The sequence below is a fragment of the Pseudopipra pipra genome, chromosome 15 (assembly GCF_036250125.1).
Source record: "Pseudopipra pipra isolate bDixPip1 chromosome 15, bDixPip1.hap1, whole genome shotgun sequence".
Classification (NCBI taxonomy): Eukaryota; Metazoa; Chordata; class Aves; order Passeriformes; family Pipridae; genus Pseudopipra; species Pseudopipra pipra.
Window position 1 is genome coordinate 3,724,086 of NC_087563.1, and position 25,517 is coordinate 3,749,602.

General features: G+C 52.6%; 1 protein-coding gene across 3 annotated transcripts in view; it reads right to left on the minus strand.

Annotated features, from left to right (window-relative positions):
* The window catches only part of PSD2 (pleckstrin and Sec7 domain containing 2), an 87,039-nt gene extending 65,118 nt beyond the window's left edge, over positions 1 to 21,921 (minus strand). The window contains exon 1 of one of the 3 annotated variants that reach the window (XM_064671533.1): positions 21,806 to 21,921. The gene's annotated coding sequence lies outside the window, so the exon portion shown is untranslated. Of the gene's footprint in view, positions 1 to 1,563; positions 1,775 to 21,805 lie in introns of those variants that run through there. The other 2 variants (XM_064671534.1, XM_064671535.1) reach the window with 2 other exon arrangements.
* Between the last annotated feature and the right edge of the window lie 3,596 nt (positions 21,922 to 25,517).

Genomic DNA, 25,517 nt, shown 5'->3' on the forward strand with positions numbered 1-25,517 from the left:
TCCAACAGCTACAAAGCTCTGTTTATCCTAGTAATTAATTCTGTCTTATGCTTAGTGATACAATTAGAGAAACACTGCCGTTCTGATGGGCTTGCTTCCACCAGTGCCTTTTACTATATTTACATCCCCACAATAGGCTTGGTCTCACAGAAAAGGGTGAAATTGCATTTATGGAGACAATGCCACATGCATTCCCAGAGCATTTTAGAGATGTAAAGTTAGGCTCCAAATTGCACGTTTATTGTGTGAGCACACAATGAGCTTAGATTAAATATTGACTAAAGCCAGCCTAACACCCAAAATAATGAAGATGAGCACAATAGTGAGATTTACTCCCAGTTGCTGGAGAAATACACATCTGTAACATATAACATGCCCTTCCCACAGATATACTCTTTGTATTCCAGCTAGCCTTAGGCAGGAAAAATTTCATTCTCATAAATTATGGATTTTCTTTCCCAACTGCCAACACATCCATATTACCAGTTGCAAAGCAAACAAATATGATAACAAAAAAAAAAAAAAAAAAGAAATGCCATTCCCCTGACACAGTGACGAGCAGGTGAGTGGCTCCTTGTATCCACAAAGTTGAGGCAGCAAAATGGAAGATAAACATGGCTAAAACCAGAGCATCCTTTCCCTTTTGTCCCCCAAGGTGTGGGAGCCGGCAGGGAGGTGTGGGCATGGCAGGTACCTTTTTGGAAAGTACTCCCAACCTTAGCTGTGCTCGGAAAACTATCTGTCCTTCTCACGCCTTCCTCCTCCCCAGACTCGTGGAAGAAATTCAGGGAGACGCGGATGCTAATGGAACAATTACGATAATAACACAGCACCAAGCAGGGGCAACACACCCCCTTCCCAGCAGCTCGACCTCTAAATCCCCTAATACAGTACCGCTTCAGTCAAGATTATAAGAAATTGTAACCCAGCAGAGACAAAAAGACACAGGAGGCAAAGGCAGGATCTCACTCGGCGGCGAAGCCCCACTCCAGTCCAGATGCAGTCATATCACTTCAGCTTCTCTGTACCATCTCCATGACAACCATGTAATTTGGATGCAATAACCACTGCCGAATTGATCTTTAAATGTAGCTTTGTTATAAAACATAATACTGACCGTGTCAGGCTCAGGATAAAGAGAAGTAGCCCCCCTACCAATGAGGACTGTGATTCAAGAGCCTCCCCCACCCCCCTTTAAATTTTCAGCTTCAATAACTGCGTGGATGAGTGGATTTTTAAGGCAGGGGCAGCAAACACCATTTGTGTGTGTGTGTGTGTGTGTACAGCACGCTTTAGGGTAACATTGCAAACGAGACACCACACTGATGGCTGGAAAGATGTGTCAACGTATATCCAGGGAATGGGCATCTTCACACACACACACACACACACACACACACACACACACATATGGGGAGGTTCAGTCTCCAGCAACTGAAGCATACAGCTGATGCATCAAATAATCCTAATAAGAATCAAACCCTACAGAACTAAGCAAAATAGGAGGGGGGGATCGATGTACGGCACGACAATGAGAGCAGGGGAGCTCGCACTGGCACTTACCCGAGCAATGAGCTGTTTAATTTTTGGTCCCTTCACAAATGCAGCTCCCTTTTCTCTTCAACAATCCATGCAAAATAATCTGCAGTCCCACCGATGGAGGAGTGGCCCCGTCCCTCCCCCTCCACCACCTTCCTAGACCTCCCTGTTATTGGCTTCCTTCTCCCTCCTCTCCTGCTCTCCCTCGCTCGCTCGCTGGCGATGGTTACACCTCCCAGCCTTCCCCCAAGGTGTCAAGAGACTGCTGGGGATCCAGCAGGCAGGGTGGGAGGGGACGGGGAGAGGGGGAGGAGGCAGGAGGCATGGTGAATGGACCAGGGAAAGGATGGAATAAAGCCCTTGCTGGCGAAGCCCCCGGCAGAGCCCCTGGCAGGAGCAGACCTGCTGCTGGCTGGGAGGCTCTGCTCGCCAGGCAGGAGCTGCCAGGGATATCCCCGGAGTGCTGGGGCTTGTCCCCCCACCACACACACCTGCAGAGTGCTAAGGGACTGGTCTGCTTCCTGCCAGCAAATTGTCACCCTGCAAACTGAGACTGGCTTGAAGTTTTGGGCTGAAATCCTGCCAAATGCTCACACTGCCTTTAACAACTGAGGCACTCCCAGACGCAGACGTGCAGCACTGGAAATGCTTCAAGGACCCACCTCGGTGCAGACCCCAGCACTGCAGCTTGGGTTGCTCTGTGCCTCTGGGCACTCCCAGAGCACACCTGCTGCAGCCCCATCCCATCCCATCCCAGTGCATCCCACCCCATGGCTGAAGAGCCCCACTGGTCTCCAGCAGGAGTGCTGTCCATGTGCCTGCCTGCCAAGCTGGCTCCAGAGCCTCCCCCACCACGGTGGGCAGGACCAGGAGCCTGCTCACCACCCCTGATGCTTCTCCATCCTGACATCTCTTGCCTGCAAAGGCAATGCTTTTGTCTACAGGCTAATCCAGACACCTGGCTCAACAAGGGAGGCAGTGTGGGGTGGGGAGGCACATGGACACCACGCTTTTCCTGGTGTAGGGTCCCTCTTACCAGAATTACAGCCCCTGGTGCAGGGCAAACAGTGCCTCTTGGCCACTCATGGGTGTACAGGTGAGAGGTGGGGCACCCACCTGCCTGACACAGGGATGTGTGACTGTAGAATCCCAGGGTGGCCTGGGTTGGAAGGGACCTTAATGATCATCCAGTCCAACCCCCTGCCATGGGCAGGGACACCTTCCACTAGCCCAGGTTGCTCCAAGCCCCGTCCAACCTGGTCTTGGACACTTCCAGGGATGGGGCAGCCACAGCTTCTCTGGGCAACCTGTGCCAGGGCCCCCCCACCCTCTCAGGGAAGAATTTCATCCTAATATTCAATTTAAATCTACTCTCTTTCTGTTTGAAGTCATTCTCCCTTGTCCTGTCACTCCGCGTCCTTGTCAAAGTCCCTCTCCCACTCTCATGGAGCCCCTTCAGGCACTGGAAGGCCACAGTAAGGTCACCCTGGAGTCTTCTCTTTTCCAGGCTGAACAATCCCAATTCTCTCAGCCTTTCCTCATGGGAGAGCTGCTCCATTCCTCTAATCAACTTGGTGGCCTCCTGTGGCCGTAGTCCAGCGGGTCCTGTGCTGGGGACAGGGGCAGAGGGGCAGAATTCCCCCCTCCCCTGCTGCCCACACTGTGGGATCAGCCCATGGCTGGGTCATGTCCAGCCTCTCACCCACCAGCACCCCCAAGTCCTTCTCCCCAGGGCTGCTCTCGATCTGTTCACCCCCAGCCTGGGTTGGAACTGGGGGTTTCCCCAGCCCAGGTGGTGCCTGCCCACCCTCAGCCCTGCCCGCCCTGCCAAAGCACCACGGACACACCCCACACTGGACACTTAGGTGAGGAAGAAAGATTTGGTGTCTGCCCCAGACACATGTCCCAACACAGCCAGTGACTTCTTGATTCCGTGGAGAAAACCTCTCCCTAGGTCTCCGTGTCTCTTGGAAAGCCTGTTCCAGAGGGCACGCATCGCTGAGCGAGCAGACAAATCCCCAACACCCCGAATTAAAAACCTCATTTCAATGGATAACCAGACATGCCAGCACCGAGGCCCAGCCATGAGGTGGAATAATGTCCTGGAGCAGCTCGGCAGAGCACGGCCGTGTGTCCTTCCAGCAGGGATACCCCCAGCACAGCAGCTCTCTGCCAGGGATAGTGTCGGTAATGAACCATGTAATGAGCCACCCTGCAGCTATACCCGGGACTTATCCAACAAAGGCAAGTGTGAATGAAGGTACTGTGCTGGAGAGACACAAGAAATGGATCCTGTGGCCACGGTCAAGGGCAGCAAGGAGCCAGGCAAATGCAGGTGTGGGACTGCAACCTCCCTGGGGGTCCCTTCCCCCGAGAGATTCACCTTATGCCATCACAACAGTCTGTCCTGCTGCTCTCTCTGATCAACTCTACTGTATTTGTATTCAAACAATTATCAGCTGAGGGTGCTTTAAAAAAAATAAAATTAAAAATAAAAAAGCACAATTAATATTCATCAGTCTGTTGTGCTGCTCAGGTGTGAAGGCAAGGAACAAAATCCAATTTCTGAGCAGCCAGTCCTAGGAAATGACATTTTGCAGCATGAGAAAATGAGGTTCTAGTTTCTAAGAATACATCCACTAGTGGGTTCCAAATAACTGGGTTATCAATCATTCTGCTTCTGGGAATGAGCCTATCAACAGCTGGATTCAGGGAGAAACCTCCTCTTATCCCTTCAGCAGGGTAGTGGGCTTGTCTCTGCCATTGATTGGGCACTCCCAACAGTAACAGGGTACTGAGATTTCTGCTGGCACTGAGATTTCTGCTGGTAGATCTCTGTTACGTGCCTTGAATATGTCATAATATTTTTTAAATTAAGAAAACTCCTAAAATAGAGCAATTCTGGATGTGCTGTTTAACTGTCTGCATGTGCATGTGAATGTGCAGATGCTGTTTGCCATCTGTGACACGAGCTGTCTGGAGAAGTAGGAGCATCCTTCGTTAAGGGCACCTTCCATCCATGCCAGCATCAGGGGGGCCACTCTTCAAGCCCCAAACACTTCAAAGAACCCACCAGGGAGCCTGGCAGGCAATGGGGAGCTGCTGGCACCAGAACTAAACACTGCAGACCACACAGCAGGCACTAAAAATTAACACCCACCCCATATGGATCATGGGAACGCTCCAGCCAGGCTGCTGGGAGAGGTGGAAAAAAGATGGGAGCTTGTGGTCCTGAGATGGTTCATGGTCATGTAGCCCCACAGGATCCACTGAACCTGAGCTCCAAGGCTGCTCCAAGACTGGCAGCGCCACAGAACTGGCTCTGCTCCCCCTCGACTCTGAGTGGAGAAGCCAGGACCACTTACCCAACAACCCCACAGGGTTCACTGACTTCTCCTCACCATTTTAAAAGTGCCATAACTGCAGCTGGATGCCGAAGTTTGAAGTGCTGAATCCCTGTTACAGGTAGTTTTCCAGCCATGCCCTGCTCAGGATACTTAGTGTGGAACACAGGGATGCTCCTGGGCGCTGCTCAGCCTTCTCAGTTTGTATTATGAAACCATCACAAGTGTTCTCATGTGCCCAGGAATGAGTTTGCTTCCATGTCCTCACACAGCTGTTTTTCTCAGGAAATCCCTTGGATTTCCCAGCTGGGACTCACTAACTTTCAGTACAAGTCACTTTGATGGAAGCCAGGCTTAGGAGAAAGCCCTTGCTGTAGTAGTGGGAAGGGGAATGTGGAGGGGGATAACAGCCCTCTGAAGAAAAAGGGTCAGTCCTTGTGAGCCTTTGTCTGCATTTCTCTTGACACTTAAAATCAGCCCTTTGTTCTGGGTGACATCTGTCCTGAAAAATCTGGCCTGGAGCTGTTTGAGCACACTCTGAGATATGGAAATGGTGGTTCACATCAGGGGCATCAGAGGTGGCTCCTCCTGGCTCTTCCAGGGGCTGGGAGAGCTGAGATTTCTTACCCCCCACTCTGGGTGGGAGGACGACAGGCAGAAATGGTGCTTTAAAAATAATCATGAGGAAAAGGGTGCATGCATAGTGCTCCTTCAGGGCCCTGAGGCAGAGGCTGTTAACAGGTTTGTGAGTCTGGGAAGATGGAAAGGGAACAGGGAATAGGAGAGTCTCTCAGAAGAGGGTCCAGGGAAAGCATCCACCTGTATGTGTGTGATTGTGTGTCAGAGCACGTGAGTGAATGCACCCAGAGAGACCCCCTGGAGCACAAGGCTTTGCTGCTTTGGGGCTGAAGCCTCAGGCACTGATCATGAGACCCTCAACTGTCTCCTCTTCCCCACTCACATCAGTTCCTGCTCTGCAGTGGCTTGTTCCAGGGTGGCTCCTGCTTGGAATAGGGTCACAGAGCCACCAAGGGACCACAGTGCCATGATGGGTGAGGAGTTGGTGGGAGGGAGATGTGAAAGGAGAACTGCCAGGAGTCTCTGCTCTAATAGCCAGCTCAGAACTCTTTGGCTGAGGGGTTTGGGAAACCCAGATGAAATGTGTCCTCCAGTAAAGAAGCTGCCACTTCTGTGTGGGAAAAAGGAGAAAGCCTCCAGCCTGCAGGTGATACTGCTTATGGCAGGAACTGCCAGATCCAGAGGCCACAGCCCACACTCCCAGCGGATCCTGCAGGAGGATGAGGAGGGGGAAAAGTTGTCCTTGCACGTAAGAGGTGGTCAGAAAGTCCACACCCAGAATTTCTGCATCAAAGTTGTCTGAGTTACAGGTGTATGGGGGAAGATAGAGAGGTGCTGAGCTACACCAAGGACCTGACCCTGAGACAAACTGTCCACCAACTAACTTGTGGGGGAAGTAATTCCAACCCCAGGACTTGCATCTAAACATCATGTCTGGTGTCACCCTGCAACCATTGGCTCTTTTTAGATACAAAAGCCCAGCTACTTCAAGAATGTTCCCTAAGGAATTCTTTTTCCCATAGGCTGTGACCAGTTCCTGTTATAATGTCCTTCTGGATGTACATTCAAGTGGAACTTGTTTAGGGCTCCACAGGAATCTGGTTTTCTATACCATAGTTCATTCTTTGAGCTCCTCAAAAACCTTTTGGGTGCTGGGCCAGGACTCAGACTTGAGCACCAGCCTGGCCAGTGCCCAGCACAGCTACTGTGATCTCCAGAGCCCTCTGGAAGTCCCAAGAGGACACTGCACAGCACGAGTCTCCTGTGCAGGGATTAGTCACCTCTCTGGCACATTTTTATGTGCCATGGAGATATTTGATTCCCTGCCCAGCGTAGGCACTTCTGCCTGGGAAATCCCAGCCTGGAATATGGGAGGCATCATTCCTGGCATTTCAGATTTTGGCAGAAGGTAAGATTGATACTGGATGAGCACTCTGTTCACTGGCTGCCTTCACGACAACTTTCAAATGAGTCACTGTCCTCCAAAACACCATCTTTCCTCTGCTCATGGGGGTTCATGAGTGTTTGAATTCACACTTGTCCTCCTGAGAGCCCACTGCTGACATAAAACCAGCTCCCCAAGCAGACCAGACCACTCGCAGCGCCTGACTTGTCCTAATTTCAGTAACTTTTAGTGTATGAAAACTGTATCCTCAGCAACGGATGTGAGCAAGCTCTGGGAGGTCCCACAGGGACTCTGCTGTTCTACTGGCTACCAGGGTTCTGCAGCATCTCTTCCATCTTTTATTATATCCCAGTGCTGGGAGTCTCCCCCTCTCTGCCATCCATCATCCCAACTAAAGAAATGTTGTCCTATTTTGCTTGACTAACTACACAGGGTCACAGAATGGTTTGGGGTGGAAAGGACCTTAAAAGCTCAACCATTTCCAACCCCCTGCCAAGGGCAGGGGCACCTTCAACTAGATCAGGTTGCTCAGAGCTCCATCCCACGTGGCCTTGAGCACTCCCAGGGGTGGGGCAGCCACAGCTTCTCTGGGCAACCCTTCTCCCACTGCCCCAGGTACTGACACACACGAAGTACAAACGTCCTAAAAGGATCTCTCAGCCATTCCTTATGAGGCCATTCAGTGTAGCTTTCTTCTAGTCCTACATATGTACAAACATTTCAGTTTCCCAGTTGCCATTCCATGTGCTGCCTGGTTACTGCTGGAACAAGCAGCTTTCCATCACTTTTCCAGGATATGGACCCATCAGGCTGCTTTTTTCCAGAGTTATGAACTTTTGGCTGGACATTTCTTGGGTTTTTTGGCAGTATCAGAGTAGACTCTTCACCAGCTTCATCTAAACCCAACATGCAGCATTTATTTTCTTCCTGACATATATGCCTGTAAACACACACACATGCACAGTGTCTAATAGTCCTTAATGCTGGCAAACATAATTTTCATTGACTGCTCTTCCAGATTAGCCTTCCAGGTCTCTGCGTTATGTAACAGTTAATTCATTGCTTTTGTCACCAAATACCTTCTTGTTCTATTTGGGTTTTTATTACTGTTATTATTTTTGTTTTTCTCTTCCTCAACAATGATAGATTCTTAGCTAAGAATATCTTCCAGGACTGCAAATCTGTGTGCATGCTGTGGAGGGGACAGCATCTATCAAAGTTTTCCTAAACAACCCTCATTTAGAACACAAATTATTTTCTCTCCGTTTTTCCTCCAAACATTTCTTGCTTGTAATTGTTCTCAGCTTAGGAAAATTTACCACTTTGAAGTGCCTTGCATATGTGTTATCAATTTAAGATCACATTCTGCTCATAACAAATGCAATTAGGGCGTTTAAGCAACTATTAATTCCGAGTTCAGTAATCAATTCACTTTTATCTGTCCAGTTGAGGCCTGATACAGAATTACACCAAATTCACTGCAATACTTTTGGTAACACAAAATTATCATCTGTCATTTTGAGAGACCATGGGGCTGTGCACTGGCAGCAACACGAGTCCTTCAGCATCTATCCCTGAGGCCGAAAAGCTGTTCTGGGAACATGGATTTTCTTTCCCTTTGTTATGGAGCTATTTAGGGAAGGTGTTTGTCCACCCCCCTCGTTCAATCTGGTGTCTGCAGGGAAATGTCTGAACTGCTGCAACCTGGATGGGAGAGCAGCCCCTGGCTGGGTATTTGGACAAGTCCTGCATCCAGCCCTGGGATCCCCAGCACAGGAAGGACATGGACCTGTTGGAGCAAGTCCAGAGGAGGCACCGAGATGATCAGAGGGATGGGGCAGCTCTCCCATGAGGAAAGGCTGAGAGAATTGGGATTGTTCAGCCTGGAGAAGAGAAGGCTTCAGGCTGACTAACTGTGGCCTTCCAGTGCCTGAAAGGGCTCCAAGGACATGGAGTGACAGGACAAAGGGGAATGGCTTCAAATTGACAGAGAGTAGGTTTAAATTGGATATTAGGATGAAATTCTTCCCTGGGAGGGTGGGGAGGCCCTGGCACAGGTTGCCCAGAGAAGCTGTGGCTGCCCCATCCCTGGAAGTGTCCAAGGCCAGGTTGGAAGGGGCTTGGAGCAACCTGGGCTGGTGGAAGGTGTCCCTGCACATGGCAGGGGGTTGTAATGAGATTAAGGTCCCTTTCAACCCAAACCATTCTATGATTCTCTGATTTCATGAATATAATGTTGCTCAGAGCCCTGTCCAACCTGGCCTTGAACACTTCCAGGGACGGGGCATCAGCCACTTGTCTGTTGTCTATAAAATAAAAAAATATTGTCGATAAATAGAAGTTTTCAGATGGTGGAAAAGGGCATTGAAATGATCTGATGTTTCATTTCAGCTCAGCAGTCAGGGCCTGGCTGGGAGAAATGGGGGCCAGAAGCACAGGGGGCTTGAGGCTCCCACACCTGGGAAGGGGTTGAGCTGCAGTGGGACAATCAGCAGGGATGAGCCACAGGAGCAGGATCCCAGCACCTCCCCTGCTCTGAGGGCTCCTGGGTTGCTGGAGTGGATTCAATAAGAGGGACATTTTAGGATGTTGATGGAGAGATGACACAGATGCCAATGAATTCCCATTAGCTACGTGTGCCCTCAGGACTATTGTAGCTTCAGCATTTAGTCTTGTTGAAATGGCCACTGGAACTGGGACAGGGAGCGTGACCAGCAAGGCTGGAGCTGTTACAGACACCCAACATCAGTTCAGCTGATGGCACTGCAAAGGGCAAAGAACAAACTACTCAGGGGCTGGGCTAAACCTCCTCTCTCAGGGGAGACTAAACCAAAACTACTTCTGATAAAGCAATTAGTTATAGCCCAGTGTTTCATCTCTTTTGAGCCAGGGGTCAGGGGAAGAGAGTGATCTTCTGCAAGTAGGGAGATGAAGAGCAGTTAAACAATGTAGGGAAAAATCAATTTCAGCAAGCTATCAGAAGAGCATTCACGATGAAGAATTACAGTTGTAACCTTTACGCTGGGATTTTTTTTCCCCTGGATGGAACTCCCACAGGAACCTGTGAACTTGTTGAGCTGACAAAATATGTTTCATTTGCGAAGAAACATTTTTTTTTAATTTTAATGTTTTCATTCCTTTCACTACCAGATATTTTGCTTGTGTTCTGGCTGAGCTGAGTTTCTGTGAGGCATCAGGGAGGGACACTTTGCTATATGGGGACTGGGAAGGAAGTTGAGATAGGTCTGGAAAGGCTGTTCCTGTCCCTCATGCATTAACACATCTGCTGTTGCCATCACTGACAGCACTGAGGGCACAGCCACAACCAAGCTTCCTTTCTCCATCCTCCCAGCCATTTATAGTTAATCTCACAGGGGCCCAGGCTTGTCAGAACTCTGGATCACGGGACATATTCCCACAGAGCTGACACCCCTGGGGCTGCCCCACACCATGGGCACATGTCTGTGGCACAGAGGATGGAACCATGCTTCCAACAGGAGAGTTTATCACTCCTCAGCCACAGGTCTGTACGGGACTGAGATGCAGTTAAGTAGTTCCCCAGCCCCTGCACTACTTTTTAGCTCAATTTCCATTTCCTAAACCACTGCTGACGTCTGTCTAAATAATCATTATCTCCACAACCACGCTGAGTTTTAGCTCTGCTGAGCACCTCACAGCAGATTTGGAGCTTTGGAAAGGATGCTGAGCTTAAGAAGCTGCTGCTCTGGGTGTTTTGTCCCATCTCACCGGCTGTTTTTCCCAAAGCACACACAAACACACACCCTACGTGCATGCAGCTCCCTTTCATGTGAGTCGCCTCAGCCAGTACTTGCTGTCAGATCTTCCAAGCCACAGCACATTTTTAATCAGTCAGATAATTCAATCATTCATTTCAGACCTGCTCTGCACAGCTGTCATTTGCGAGCATCAAAGCCTCTCTGTCAAAAAAACCCACACAGGCTGGGGGTTCATTCAGGCGTCGCTGTTTCAAAGTGCTGGGGGGCTGGGGGGTTGCAGAGGGGAAAAAAAACTAACAGGATGGATTAAATGAACTTATTATAAATACTTCTGAAGCTACCAGCCAACCATCCTCAGCAGAGGACAATGGCATGGCACAAGGGCAACTCAGGCATCCGCAGGATTTGTGAGGTATTTGCAAATCTCACTCTTCAATTGCAGAGTGGGGAGAATGGAAGGGGGGGGGGGATGTCAGATGAAGCTTCTTGCCTGAGATGCTCAAAGCCACCGAATGGGATTTGGATGTCTGGTTCTCATTAAAATTAATGGAAATTGGGTGCCCGGACCTACAGGCAGCTTTCAAAAGCTGCGTCTCCATCTATAATTAATGTTCCCCACGGAGTGACTAAATATTTATACAATAGGTCACATTATATGCAAAGTGGCAGAGGTGCTTGTTGGTAGATCAGGGACCAAGAGAAGGAGAATCCAGTGGGGTGTCAGGCTTAATCCACGTTGTCCCTTGTTTAAAGCACTTATACTTGCAAATCTCCAGCAGCTCCCACTGGATGAGCACCTGGGTGGTAGCTCAGCAACGATGATGTTCTCAGGGTACAGTGCAGCCAATTAAAATGGCAGCTTTACAGCTTTACTGGGTTTTTTTTCTCTCCTTCCACACAGCTCTGACTTCTTTTACCAACTCACTTCACCTCTGCAAATCTCAGTTTCCAGTATGAAAAATGCACAGTGTTGCTGCAGGAGTGCAGTGGAGCTTAAGCCATGAGCCTTGGTCAGAGGTGCTATAGGTGGCAGACTCCAAGGAAAAGACTGACACTAATCTGCCTCCAGGCATTAGCAGAGCCGTGGCTGGGTCTGTACCACTGCATTTCCTCCGTAGTGATGGAGTAATTCAGGGTACAAAGCTTGTGGGTTGAGCCCTGAGGGTGTCTGAGGGGTCTGTGATCTGGAATTGAAAGCCTGGTGCTCCTGTAGGGGAAGTTCAAAGCAACAAAGTCCTATCTTGGTTTGTCTGTCACCTGGGCCATGCCTTAAACCCAGCCCCAGTTGATCCACTGAGAGGGTGTCCATGGATGCTTGGGCCTTGTGCACTGGGTAGCCTTTTGGTCCACACCCAAAAGAGGTCCCAGGCTGGCTCAAGACAAACACTTGGGGTGGACCTGATGATCACAGTGCTTTATAATGCCTTAATCAAGGAGATTCCACTTCTCCAACCTTTGAGAATTTGCCTTTTAATTTTTTCTTCTGTGTCCCATCCAAAGCCACCAGATGGAGAAGCTCTGCTGACTCCAGGAATACGGAGATGGCTGCAGTCTCCCCCCATGCTTTGGCATCTCCAGGCTTGCCAAGGTCAGATGAACATACTGAGTGGTACCTCAGAGCTCACCTGGGATTCCTCTGTAGGTCCCAAACTTCTAGGGTGTGAGTTGGAGCTCTGGCTCCACTGAAAGGACACAGAGCTCAGCTGAAGAACAAGTCATCTGGTCTTGTGTCTGTGGTCAAATGCCCTCTGTTACAAAGAGTTTGTTTCTCCCCTTTAGCTGCTGGTCAGCTGGCTCTTCTCTACTTCAGTAGAGATAATCAGTAGCTAATGTTGGCTCTCCACGTGACCTTGGATGCCCTACACAGACCTTTCTCTGGTTCTCCTGACCATATTTCACAGCACAACATGGGCTATGGTTGATGTCCAGGCTGGCTTAGCACAGGTGCACAAAGCTGTGTCAGAGAATCATGAAATCATGGAGTACCCTGAGTTGGAAGGGACCCACAAGGATCACCCAGTCCAACTCCTGGCCCTGCCCAGGACACCCCAACAATCCCACCCTGTCCCTGAGAGCGTTGTCCAGACACTCCTGGAGCTCTGGCAGCCTTGGGGCTGTGCCCTCTGCCCTGGGGAGCCTGGTCAGTCTTCCCCAGCCACTGGGGGAAGAACCTTTCCCTGAGATCCAACCTGAGCCTGCCCTGACACAGCTCCAGCCATTCCCTGAGGTCCTGTCACTGGTCACACAGAGCAGAGATGGAGCTGCCCCTCGTGAGGAAGCTGCAGATCCTGGTGAATTCTGACCTCAATCTCCTCTTCTCCAGGTGAACAGTCCAAGTGCCCTCAGCAGTCACTCAAGAGGTGAAACCAAACACGAGCTAAAGCCACATCACCTGAACCTCAGAGCCCACCGGGCAGGGCAAAGGGGAAGGAAGGCACTGTTCCTCTCTAACACCACAGCCAGTCTGTGTGGCATGGGACAATCACTGTTCCCTGGCTTTGCTCCCAATTAAAACAATTGGCTCTGCAAGGCAAAAATGCAAATTCAAGGCTTAGAGCTGTTGTCCCCAGATAAGATGCCAGGAGAGCACCAAGGACACATAAAGAACAAAACAGCTTCATTTTCCTTGTGATTACCTGACTGTTTATTTTTTAATTAAACGACAGCTGGGTGTAGAGTTGTGAGACAGCAGAAGGATCCCAAGACAGAGGAGATTAGGTGCTCTACACATGTGAGGATGTAAACCCTTCCCATCACGGCCAGTGTGGCAGCTGAGGCTGGCAGAATGTGCCCCCATCACTGAACTAATCCCTGCAACAAGCTTCTGCAGAGGCTCTTATTTTTGAGCATTTAACCCCACAAGCAATTCTGGACCCCAAATCACAGCCAAGCCCCCATCTAGGGTTGACAGGGGGGTCACAGTATGGGATTTTAGGAGCAGGTTGGAGAAGCCTCTGTTGGCAGCAAGCTACATAAGAACTGGTCCGGCATGAATGTGCCTTAGGCCACCTCTGAAAGCTCCTGCCAGCCCTGCAGGTCTGTCACCTGTTGATAGGTGTGTAGGTAACAGTCTGAAGGGATGTGTTTTCTTATCACATAGACTCAGGGACAAATTTCCCCATCCAGAGATCCCTCAGGGCTTGGCAATGGAGGAGGGGCTGTGAACTCTGGCAGAACGTGTTGCCCTTGCTCCCAAAGAGCCAAGCCTCCAAACCTGCATCCCTCTGACTCGTGAGCAGTTACTAGGAAAAGATTGGGACCAAGGATTCAAACTGTTCAGCTCCAGTCATGTCCCTCCTCAGACCCCAAACCACTGACCCAACCACCATCCTAAGACACAGACAGGACCCCCCACTTGGAATCACAGAATGGTTTGGGCTGGAAAGGACCTTAAAGATCATCTACTCCACTCCCTCTGCCATGGGCAGGGACACCTTCCACTAGACCACTTTGCTCCAAGCCTTACTCAACATGGCCTTGAATATCTGGGGTGATGGGGCATCTACCAACTCTCTGAGCAACCTGTGTTTTACACAGTCTTTGTAAAAGACTTCCTTCTCATAACCCTGCCCTCTGTCAGCGTGAAGCCATTCCCCTTTGTCCTGTCACCCCATGCTCATGTCCAAAGTCCCTCTCCAGCTCTTTGGAGCCCCTTTAGGCACTGGGAGGTGCTTTTAGATCTCCCTGGAGCCTTCCCTTCTCCAGGCTGAACAGCCCCAACTATCTCAGGCAGTGTCCAGAGCAGAGGGGCTCCAGCCCTCAGAGCCCCCACGCTGGGAACACACCCGTGCTCCCAGGGTGAGCAGTGCAGGCTGCTGTGCTGTCAAACTGCCCTAGATTGGAGAGACTAAGCTCCTTTCTGAAGGAAGATAATTGCTCTATTTTAAAACTAAGTGGTTCAAGGAGAAAAACACAGGCAAGAGGGCCTGAGCAAGATGCTCTGAGCTCGGGGTGGGAAACAGGAGGTGTGCAGGGCACAGCTGCTTTGCTGGATGGTCAAAGTGATGGATGAAAAGCATGAGTCAGGCTGCTGCTGAGCTCCCAGCCCAGCCAAATCGGTGCTGCTGGAGAGAACAGACCGAGGTATGAGAAGTGGGTGCCCCTCCTCAGGGTACTGAGCTGCAAGGCTGGGCACCCTTAAAAGCCAGAAAGGAAAGCCTTCGGTGGAAAAAAGATCCTCTGTCTCCTCTCACCTGTCCCCTCTCTACCTGTTTGGGTTTTGTGGCCACAAAGGAAGTTCCCAGAACACTTTGGGCCAGCCCTTTAGGCCAGGCCCAAGAGCTGGCACTGTGCAGCCTGGCCATGCAGAGGGACAGCCCCTGCCACGGGGACAGCTCCCATGGAAGCTGCTCTGGGGAAAATAGTTGCCGCTCTGGCAAACGGTCTCCCAGAGCAAAGACCAACAAACTAGAGCAGACAACAACAGGGCCATTAATCAGGGCAAGCCTGGCATCTTCCTGGACCCCCCCACCACTGTGATCAGTGATTTCACCAAGCAAGCACAGAAGAGGCCTCTTCAGCGGAGTTTTGTCCTTGCTGCTTAAAATTCCATAGCTCCCCTTTCCAAGCAGGCAGGAAAGAAACAGTTTTTGTACGTTAACAGCCCGCCCCCCTCGTCCCCATTTGTTTGGAGGGAGCTCTCTGGCTTGAACTTGGCAGCCTCTGGGCTGCAGGGGAAGGACACCAAGAGGCTCGGAGGAGCTGTCAGCTGATTCTGAGGACCGGCACTGGCCCTGGCAGAGATGGGTCCTGTCTGAATGTCCCTTGGCTGGAGGTCAGAGAGACATATTTGGTGCTCCAGTGTCACACCAGGGATGCCTGTGAACAGCTCCCAGCCTCCCCCAGGTGGGCACCCTTGCTGATTCTCCTTCCTCTCAGGCTCAGGGGCAGAGCTGTTTCACTGGCAGGTCTGATGCTCAGACATCCACACAAAGAGAAAATGTGCACGTGGTGAGCAAAGCCACGGCTTGCCTTCAGGCAGCATCACAAGACAACCATGTAAAACCCATTTTGGGGGGGACCCTGTGACCTGGAAACAATGGTGGAAGCACTCAGCTGGCCCCTCATACAGGAGCTGAATGTTATTTGTGTAAAATTTTGCTTTCAAGGCAAGGCTGCCTGCCCTGTCTTGTCTGAGAGCTATTTGCTGTCATTTCAGGTCAGAGTTAAGGTTACTGAGAATGTAAATGACACATTTTCTCTAGCAGAGAGTCGAGGCTCCTCCGTTGCAGAATGAGAACCCAGAATGAGCAGGAGGAGGCAATAAGTGTCCTGCAAACCTTTTTTCACCTTAAGATAGTTTTCCAGTTGAGAATCCACAGCTGTAACTTAGCACACACGTCTGGACCTTGCTCGTGTGAACCCACCTCATGCCCGTGACTCCCTGCAGCCAGTGTCCTTCCAGTGTCCTGTGCTGGCCAAGCTGTAGGATCAGAATCATAGAATCACAGAATTGTTTGGGTTGGAAGGGACCTTAAAAGTCATCATGGGCAAGGACACGTTCCACTAGAGACCCAGCTTCTCTCCCAGATATCGAGGGTCATTTCTCTGGGATGGTCACCTCCATCAGTCTGCCATGGGCAGGGACACCTTCCACTCTCCCAGGTTGCTCCAAGCCCTGTCCAACATGGACTTGGACACTTCCAGGGATCCAGGGGCAGCCACAGCTTCTCTGGTCAACCTGTGCCAGGGCCTCACCACGCTCACAGGGAAGAATTTCTTCCCAATATCCAATCTAAGCCTACTCTCTTTCCATTTGAAGCCATTCCCCCTTGTCCTGTCACTCCGTGCCCTAAGTCCCTCTCCAGCTCTTCAGTAGCCACTTCAGGTACTGAAAGGTCACAGTAAGGTCACCCTGGAGCCTTCCCTTCCCCAGACTGAGCAATCCCAATTCTCTCAGCCTTTCTCATAGGGGAGGTGTTCCTCTCCTGTGACATGCAAGGGACTTTCTGCTTTCAAATCTTTCTGACAGCCACCCCCTTCCCTCCCCATGGTCTGCAGCCCCTCTACCACAGCAGTTCATCTCGTGAGCCTTATCTTTGCCACACGCAATCTCAGTCCTTTGTCTCTCAGGACGGGGCTTAGAGAACTCTCCAAAGTTAACGAAGCGGGTCCGTCCCCTCATTAACTCCCCGGGCCTGTCTCCTTTGATTAGATTGTGCTGACTCTGCTCGCACATCACACTTGCTGCTCTAGATGCAGGGACACTGGGGCATTTCCAGCTGGGACACAGACAAAAGGAGGAGATAGCACAGCCTTGGTTACCACCGGAGCAATTCAGGACAAATAATTAGAGGCTTTCATGGCTAATTGGATCTGTACTGTCAATCCAGGACAGGAGATGCCTTAACCCACACTGCCTGCCTGAGATTGCTAAGCAGGCCATAAATAAACTGCAGTGCTGGTCCAAAGCTTGTCAGCCTTCGGCTTCCAGCCTGCGTGCTCCCTCCCAGCCTGTCCAACGGGGCACTGCCCTTTTCCATGGCTGCAGCCTGGCAGCCATGCCAGGGAGTCCACCTGGGGCAGCTCAGAGACCTTCAGGCACCCTGACCTCAGCGTGTCGTGGCTGGCTTGAACAAGAAGCTGCAGTTTTCAAACTGAAGTCAAAGGGTAAGAGAAGGGGAAGCCAGCAAGAGCCAGTGTCAGAGATCAGTGTCAGCAGGGACTGGCAGCCAAAGACAAGGTGTTTTCCAAGGAAGGCTTGTGAGCTGGCAGTCAGGTCCCTGCAGTACCCAGACTTCAAGCTGCCAGTTTGCAGTTACAGGACAAGGCTCCATTTCCATTCCCAGCTGACTCTCAGCCCTGAGAGGGAGCTCAGCCCTTTCCTTCTCTGCTTAGACATCTCTTTCAGATCCTGGAAGCGCTGGCTCTTGAAGATAAGACATATAAACAACAACAAACACCTTCACATGACTGCCAGCTCGAGCAAGGCCACTCAAAACCCTTAAAGCAAGCTGACCCTTCCCTCTGAGGACCTTCAGCATCTAATCATCTTTGAGGAGGCACTGGGTCCCTGCCCATGCCTGGTCTGCAAGGCTGGTGGTTGTGCGAGTTCCTGGGGAAACACAGAAGAGGGAAATGGCTTGTACTGCTCAGGACCACGACCTGCAGATCCTCTGCCTCTGCCAGGGGAAAGCCAGGCACAGGACACGTAGGGAGGCAAAGTCACAAAAAGGACAGGGCCAGGCAAAAATAGAATAACCTACTTGAAAGTAGGACAACATCACTAAAGAGTAGGACATCTGGTCACCGCAGCAGGAGGAGCGAATACAGGGGAGGCAGCTTGTCCAGGCACACGTCTCACCTGATGGGAGACAGCTCAAGTGCAGATGTGTGGTGTGCTCAGGCAAGCAGATGGGATGATCAAAGCAGAGCAGCTCTCAGTCTCTCTGACATGACTGCTAGACTTGCTGCTGGCAGTCAGTGTACCTGTCCTACCCCCAGAAACACCCCACTCCCAGGAGCCTGTGGGATATGTGTGCCCAAACTAACAGCTCATCCCTTCTACTTGATCTGCTAAACCCAGGGTTTTGCAAGAAACCATCACCCAAAGAGAAAATATAATATTCCCCATGTGTCCCACTGCTGTTGTTCCAGAACATGTTTAAGGCTTGTAAACTGCTTCAAGGTCCCTGCTCTGCAGCCATTCCCTCCCCTGGCTCAAGCCCACCTACCTCTGCTTGACTCCTTGCCCCCCAGTGCCATCCCCCAGTGCCATCCCCCAGTGCCATCCCCCAGTGCCATCCCCCAGCCAAGGCTGGCTGTTCCCCAGCAGAGCACAGCTCAGACAGGACGTGGTTAAGAAGTGACTAAAGTTCATCACTGAGCCTGAATGAGCATCTTCACAAGCTCCACAGTGTCAGGCCATGGCTAAGCCAGGCAGGACAGGACTTTTGGAAGGAAACAAGAAAGTAACTGCTGCAGATAGTGAGCTCATCAAAGGAGCCTCAGTGCTCCTTGCAGAGAGGAGTTAACGCCACGCTGCTGACGCTGCTCCAGGGCCCAGTTTCCTACCCGGCCTTGGCAGGACAGGCAGTTTTCTTGGCTTAGAACCCTGTGCTGGAACGGAAACACAGAGCATCAGGTCTCAGGACACCATTCAAAACCCTGTTCCTTGTTCCTGCTCTCAAAAGAGGCAGTAGGAAACTGTCCAGGTCCCTTTGCTGAAAGCTCTAAGGCCCTCCAGAAAAGGTCTCTCTGCCAGGTGTGGTTTGTTTCTTAAACTCAGACTTGCCAAAAGCCGTCTGGGACAGTCGTGAATTGAGGTGGGACCCATGGCAGCCCCCTCAGCAGACCCAAAACTGAGGTGAGTGTTTCTGGACTAACCTGATGGCTGAGCCCACCCTGAGAAAAGCCACAGAGATCACTTTGCAAGTGTCCCCATGTCAGGTTCCTTTTAGCCTGTCACCCACAACGTCCTTTTACCTGCCCTGCACTGAATTCAGCTGCTCAGCCCCTCGCTCTGGGCCAGGGGAGTCTGCACCCCAGCCTGGAACGAAGCTGAAAGGTGCAGAAAGGTTTCTCTAGTCTTTGTGAGGGCTGTTGCAGTGGCTTCCAGAGAGGACAATTTGGGGTAGAAGGGAGGAGCAGGCAGGGCAGAATCAGGCAGCAGTAACCCAGGATGGTGGCCTGCCTGTCCTGTGCTGGAGCAGATGCCACAGGCCTTCCCAGGGAGAGCAGTCCAGGACCCTGAGTGATGGTGCTGGATGAATCCCAGGGGTGACAGAGAACACTGGGACAGAACAGACCACCATCTCCAGCCCAGGGCTGCCTGAGCCCGTTTGTGGTGCCGGGAATGGGGATGGGATGATGCCTTTGAGCACACAGCAGTGAAATTCAGTTTGCCAGCAGCAGGGTGCAGGCTGCAGCTGGCTCTGAGCTGACTGTAGGTGCACAAACTAGCTGTTCACAGCCTCACACCACCTCTGCCAGCCCAGGAAGCAACCCAGAACCACTGCCTCCCTCACACTTAACCCAGTAACCATGTCTCCCCTTTTCCTGCCACACTGATGCCAGGCAGAAAGAACCAAAAGCTGTCACTCGGGGACAATGATTTTTTAACTCCAAGATTGCCATTCATCCTATGCAAAGGCATTTTGATTAAAGAATCGTCTCAAATCCACAAACAAGAACTCAGTTCTGAAGACGTGATCAGCATTTCCCCTTAATTAAAAAAAAAAATATTTCAGAAAAGCAACCTAATTTATCAAACATTCTGATACCCTAAGCCTGCCCTCTGCCTCCCCTTCAGTATCTATATGAAGGGGTGGAAGCTCCACTATGATCAACAGGCAAGGTCTGCACTACCCAGAGGGACTGACAGTGAACTGGAGGCTGAAGACATTTCATAGCATGAGAAGCTCCTCACAGCAAGAGCTCCTCATCCCACAGACACAGCATCCCATGCCTGCAAACCTGCCAAGAGGCTGCTAATTCTGCTTGCCAAGAAAGGCCTGAAACCCTCCCAGTGAAATTTTCGTCCATCAGACCAAGATGAGCTGCCAGTCAGCTTGAGTGGGCTTGTCCACATCACACCTTTTTAATTCTGCTTCTCAGCCTTCCCTCTGCTCTGGGGAACTGCAGCAAACCCAGGAATGGACGTGGCAGGGATGCTGTTCCTCTGGCTCGTGTCTTACACACCACTGGTTGAAAGGATGTTTCTGACACCCAGTTGAACCTGCTCCCTTACACAGAAGGACAAGGGAGCAGCTGGCCAGGAACCTGAGAGCAAAAATCCTTGCAGCAAACTCTCTGTCAGGCCACAAATCCTCCAAAACCCCTACTCCAAGTCCTTCCCTGAGCAGCCCAGGAAGCATTGCAGCTTTGAGATAGCATGAGACCACTTGAGCACAAACTTAATCCCGCAGTGCTCCATCCTGGAGGCTCTCAGGGAAGAAGAGCCAGCTCAGCGCCTGTCACTTCTCCCTACACTGCTTGTAAGAGGATGGTGATCCAGCCTGGGGCACTGCTGGGCCTGCAGAGAGGTGGGTATGCAGCGCCCTGAGCAGCCTGTCCTGCACCCTACTGCTGATGCAGGGGATGGCACAGCCCGGGAGCAGCCCCATCCCTCCAGCATGGGGAGAAGGCAGCTCCAGTATGTGGGACAACACAGCCCCAGGACCACCCTCTTCTCTCCGGCACGGGTGTGACACAGCCCTGGGACACCCCCATCCCTCCGGCACAGGGATAACACAGCCCGGGGGCACTCCCATCCCTCTGGCACGGGGATAACACAGACCCGGCACACCCCCATCCCTCTGACACAGAGATAACAGAGCCCGGGGACACCTCCGTCCATCCGAGAGGGGGATAACACAGCCCGGGGGCACCCCCATCCCTCTGGTACGAGGACAACACAGCCCGGGGCACCCCAATCCCTCCGGCAGGGGTCTAACACAGCCCCGGGGGGGGCGGGGGATAACACAAGCCCGAGAGCAACCCCTTCTCTTCGTCACGGAGGTACCACAGCCCCGGGACATCCCAATCCCTCCGGAACGGGGGTTACACAGCTCACGGGCACCCCCATCCCTCTGGTACGAGAACAGCGCAGCCCGGGGCACCCCAATCCCTCTGGGACGGGCGTAACACAGCCCCTGGACACCCCAATCCCTCCAGCACGTGGGTGACACAGTCCGGGGAGCACCCTCATCCCTCGGGCACGGGTGTAACACAAGAGGGGGGTACCCCCTCCCTCTGGATAACAGAGCCCCAGGACCACTCGCTTCTCTCCAGCACGGGGTGACACAGTCCGGGGACACCCCCGACCCTCCAATACAGGGAATAACACAGCCCGGGGACACCCCAGCCCTCTGATACAGGGAATAACACAGCCCGGGGGCACCCCCGTTACTCTGGTACGGGGAATAACATAGCCCGGGGGCACCTCTAACCCTCCAGCACGGGGGTAACACAGCACGGGAGCACCTCCATCCCTCCGATATTGGAATAACACAGCCCGGAGAGCACCCCCATCCCTCCGATACTGGGAATAACACAGCCTGGGGACACCCCTGTTCTTCTGGTACAGGGAATAACACAGCCCGGGGGCACCTCCGTCCTTCCGATATTGGAGTAACACAGCCCGGGGAGCATCCCCATCCCTCCGACACGACCTGAATCGCCCCTCCGACCGCACCGCTCACCCCGAGGGGGCCCCTCTGCCGGAGACGTTCCTCCCGGGTGGGAGGGACAGGCGCACTCACCCCGTATCTCCTCGCCCTGGTCGCGCGCTCTGCCGTGTCCCCGGGACACGCGTGCGGCCATGGGGAAGCGGGAGAATCCCCCGGGACAATCCCCCGGGACAATCCCCGGGACAATCCCCCGGGACAATCCCCCGGACAATCCCCGGGACAATCGGCACCGGCCGCGGCCGCGGGGCCGCCAGGGGGCAGCAAAGCGCCCGGCCCGCGCCTCTACCGCCCCCTGGCGGCCGCGGCCCGAACTGCGCCGGCACCGCCCGGGCCGGGACAAACAGCGGGAATGAGCGGGACAGACAGCGGGAATGAGCGGGACAGACAGCGGGAATGAGCGGGACAGACAGCGGGAATGAGCGGGACACACAGCGGGAATGAGCGGGACAGACAGCGGGAATGAGCGGGACAGACAGCGGGAATGAGCGGGACAGACAGCGGGAATGAGCGGGACAAACAGCGGGAATGAGCGGGACAGACAGCGGGAATGAGCGGGACACACAGCGGGAATGAGCGGGACACACAGCGGGAATGAGCGGGACAGACACCGGGAATGAGCGGGACACACACCGGGAATGAGCGGGACACACACCGGGAATGAGCGGGACACAGGCTGGGAATGAGCAAGACGGACAGGGGGGATGAGCAGGACATATATTGGGAATGAGTGGGACACAGGGGATGAGCGGGACTCTGAGGATGCTCATCACACCACACCCCCCCCCCGGCTCTTTTGGGGCAGCCTGAGCACCTCCCGAGGGCTTTGCTGGCGGTGGAGGAGCGGTAGAAGAGGAGTAGAAGGGTGGTGGGAGTTTTGCATGTTGCTGCTGCGGGAAGGGCTTCAGAAAGATCTGTGATGGGCCAGAGAGCAAGGCAAGAGTACCGGGCTGAGGGGCCCCACGTTGGTGCTCGACCTCCTGAGCCCCTCACCTGCTTCTCAGGGATAAGGGAGAGAGGAGGTGGGGTGTGCAGGGGGGCTGTGTTCCCTCCAGGCAGCAGCTGCCCTCTGCACTGTGCACAGAGGACAGGAGGATGTACTGGAGATACTCATCAGCCCCCCTGGCTGCTTTGGGGCAGTCTGAGCACCTCCTGAGGGCCTTGTTGGTGGTGGAGGAGTGCTGGAAGAGGAGGAGAAGGGTGGTGGGAGTTTTGCATGTTGCTGGTGCAGGAAAGGCCTTCAGAAAGCTGTGGGATGGGCTGGAGAGCAGGGCAGGGGTACCAGGCTGAGAGGCCCCACGTTGGTGCTTGCAGGAGTAAATACTCTTTTTCCAGAAGATTTTGCTACCGAGGAGTCAGCATTTCACTTAAGAGAGGCTTCCCTGCCACTTTCTCCAAACAGTGCTGTTCTCTTCCCTTTTGCATTCCAGAAGCTCACTCTCTGATATGGGAGGACAGAGAAGATGCCACAGGTCTTTGCATCCAGTGGGGAGAGATGGGGAAGCAGAGATAATACAACTCAAAGAAGAAACAGGAGGTGTGTCTCTCTCAGGCCCAGCGCTGCTTTGCAGCCTGATGCAGCTTCTCCTTTGCAAGTTTTTAGCGTTCTCGTCTTCAGAATGAACCTTTTTGGATTCTTTCCACTGCCCTGACATTTTTGGGGGTACCTGTGTGTATCTTACCACACAGTGCTCAACCTCCTGAGCCCCTCACCCGCTTCTCAGGGGCGGGGGAGAGGGGAGGTGGGTCGTGCAGGGGAGCTGTGTTCCCTCCAGGCAGCAGCTGCCCTCTGCACTGTGCACGGAGGCTCCGTGGACCGATGGACCAGACGTGTGCTCAGCATCTTCCTTGGCGTTGCTAAGAGACAGGATCCCAAGGGATGCTGCGGTGCCAGCACTGAGCCCAGCCCGGCACATCGGCAGGAGAACCTCTGGATGAGGGGAGGGCCATGTGGGAGATCACACAAAAGGCAGCAGCAAGGCACCGTGAGGGACACACCCCCACTCCTCACAGGGCAGCCTCTGCAGCGCCGAGAGAAGGGTCAAGGCCGAGAGGCAGAGCTTGGCAGCAGCAGGATGAGGATAATCTGGAGAGAGGTCTCTGGAGGGTTTCGGGTCAGGGAGGTCACACTGAAGCAAGATATTTCTGTTAGCAGCCCCTTCCCTTTGCTGGGGCCATGGAGGGGGCAGGCAGCTGGCATGTGTGAGCTGCAGAGGGGAGGCTGAGTGGGCACCTGGTAGAGGGGAGGGCAGAGGGGCACTGAGGGCAAGGATGAATGTTCTCACTCATCTGCCCGTCCAGAGCTGGGCACTGCAGGGCTGAGCTGCTGCCTGGGGCGTTTGCATTGGTTTGGAAATAGTCACTTGGTCCTTTTTGTCTCCTCTCTTTTGATATGGGAAGGAATGCAGGAGGGGACTGAAAGCCAGTGCAGGGGATGGAGAGAAAAACAGCCACAGGCGATGCAGGAGCCAGCTTCCAGGACTTTTCCCCAGTGCTGGAAAACCACCCCAGAGACTGGACTGGCACAACAGGGCATCCCTATCTGACACTCTGACATTGTACAGGGTGAGTAGCTGCCCCTCAGTACCACAACAGGCATTTTTTCCACCTCTGTGCAAGTCTTTTTTCACAGTAGCTCCCATAAGTCAAAACTTTCTTTGCCTTTTATGCCACCACCATTTCGATCATGTGATTTGAGATTTTAAAAACATCACAAATGGTGAGTTGGCAGCACCAAGGAGGCCCCAGGAGGGAGCAGAAAGCAGCACAGAACAAGACATCCTTTGGCATTACCTGGCTGAGCCTCCTGTGCAGTCACAGGCACCAAGTTTAAAGTCCTGGGCTGCTGTCACAAAGCATATTAGGGGATGGCTGCTCCAAGTGGGCCTTCCCAGGCCTTTGCATCTCCAGGTGGGTCCCCCAAGCAGTCCCGGGTGGTGCTGCTGGCTGGGGGCCAGCATGGAGTGAGGCAGGAATGTGGTGGTGGGTGGACCCCTGTCTGCCACTCAGCCAAGCCCTGCACTCTGCAGGGACCCTTCCTCTTCCCAGGAACTTGGTGAAAGGGACACATTTACTACTCTCACTCTAATGCAGGTACATTTTGGATGATACACCAAAGCAGAGTATCAATCCATAAGAGTCCTTCCCTTTGTTCATTGAGCCTTTCACCCCAAATTTCGATATTTTTTATATGGTACCAGTGGTAATTTAAAACTGTGGACTCCTTTGACATTAGGCTGCCCCACGGTGGTTTCCAGAGAGATGACAATGCCTTACCCTGCTTGTAATTCTTGCCAGGTGGTAACTCCTCCCCCCTCATTACCCTTCTGTGCCCCCCACCCACATGGGCCATGTTTTCCTTCCTCTGGGACCCCCTCTCCCTGACCCTGTTGCCTTGGGAGGTGTTCAGCATTTTGCAGGGCAGAGCTCCTGGAAACACAGGGCTCCTTGTCTGCAGAAGTCCATCACCTTGAACTGAGGCCCATCCAGGTTAACAATTAAGTTCCAAAGTTTCTTCCAGCCAGGAGGATCTTCTGAGAGACAAAAGGCTCCTGCTGGCAAAATGAAGCTCCTAGATCAGCATAGGAGCAGCACCTGTTTTCCCTAGTTTGATGGGAAGCTGTAAAGCTCTCCAGTCAGTGCCTTCAGGTACCTCTTGCCACCCAGACCTCCTGAGAGCTGGCTTTTCTGGGCTGGGAACTCTGGCAAGGCGCCCTGGCTTTCCCAGGATCCAAACCCTGGGATGCACTAGAGGCCTGAAGGTGCTGTTTGGAGGCCATTCTTCCCT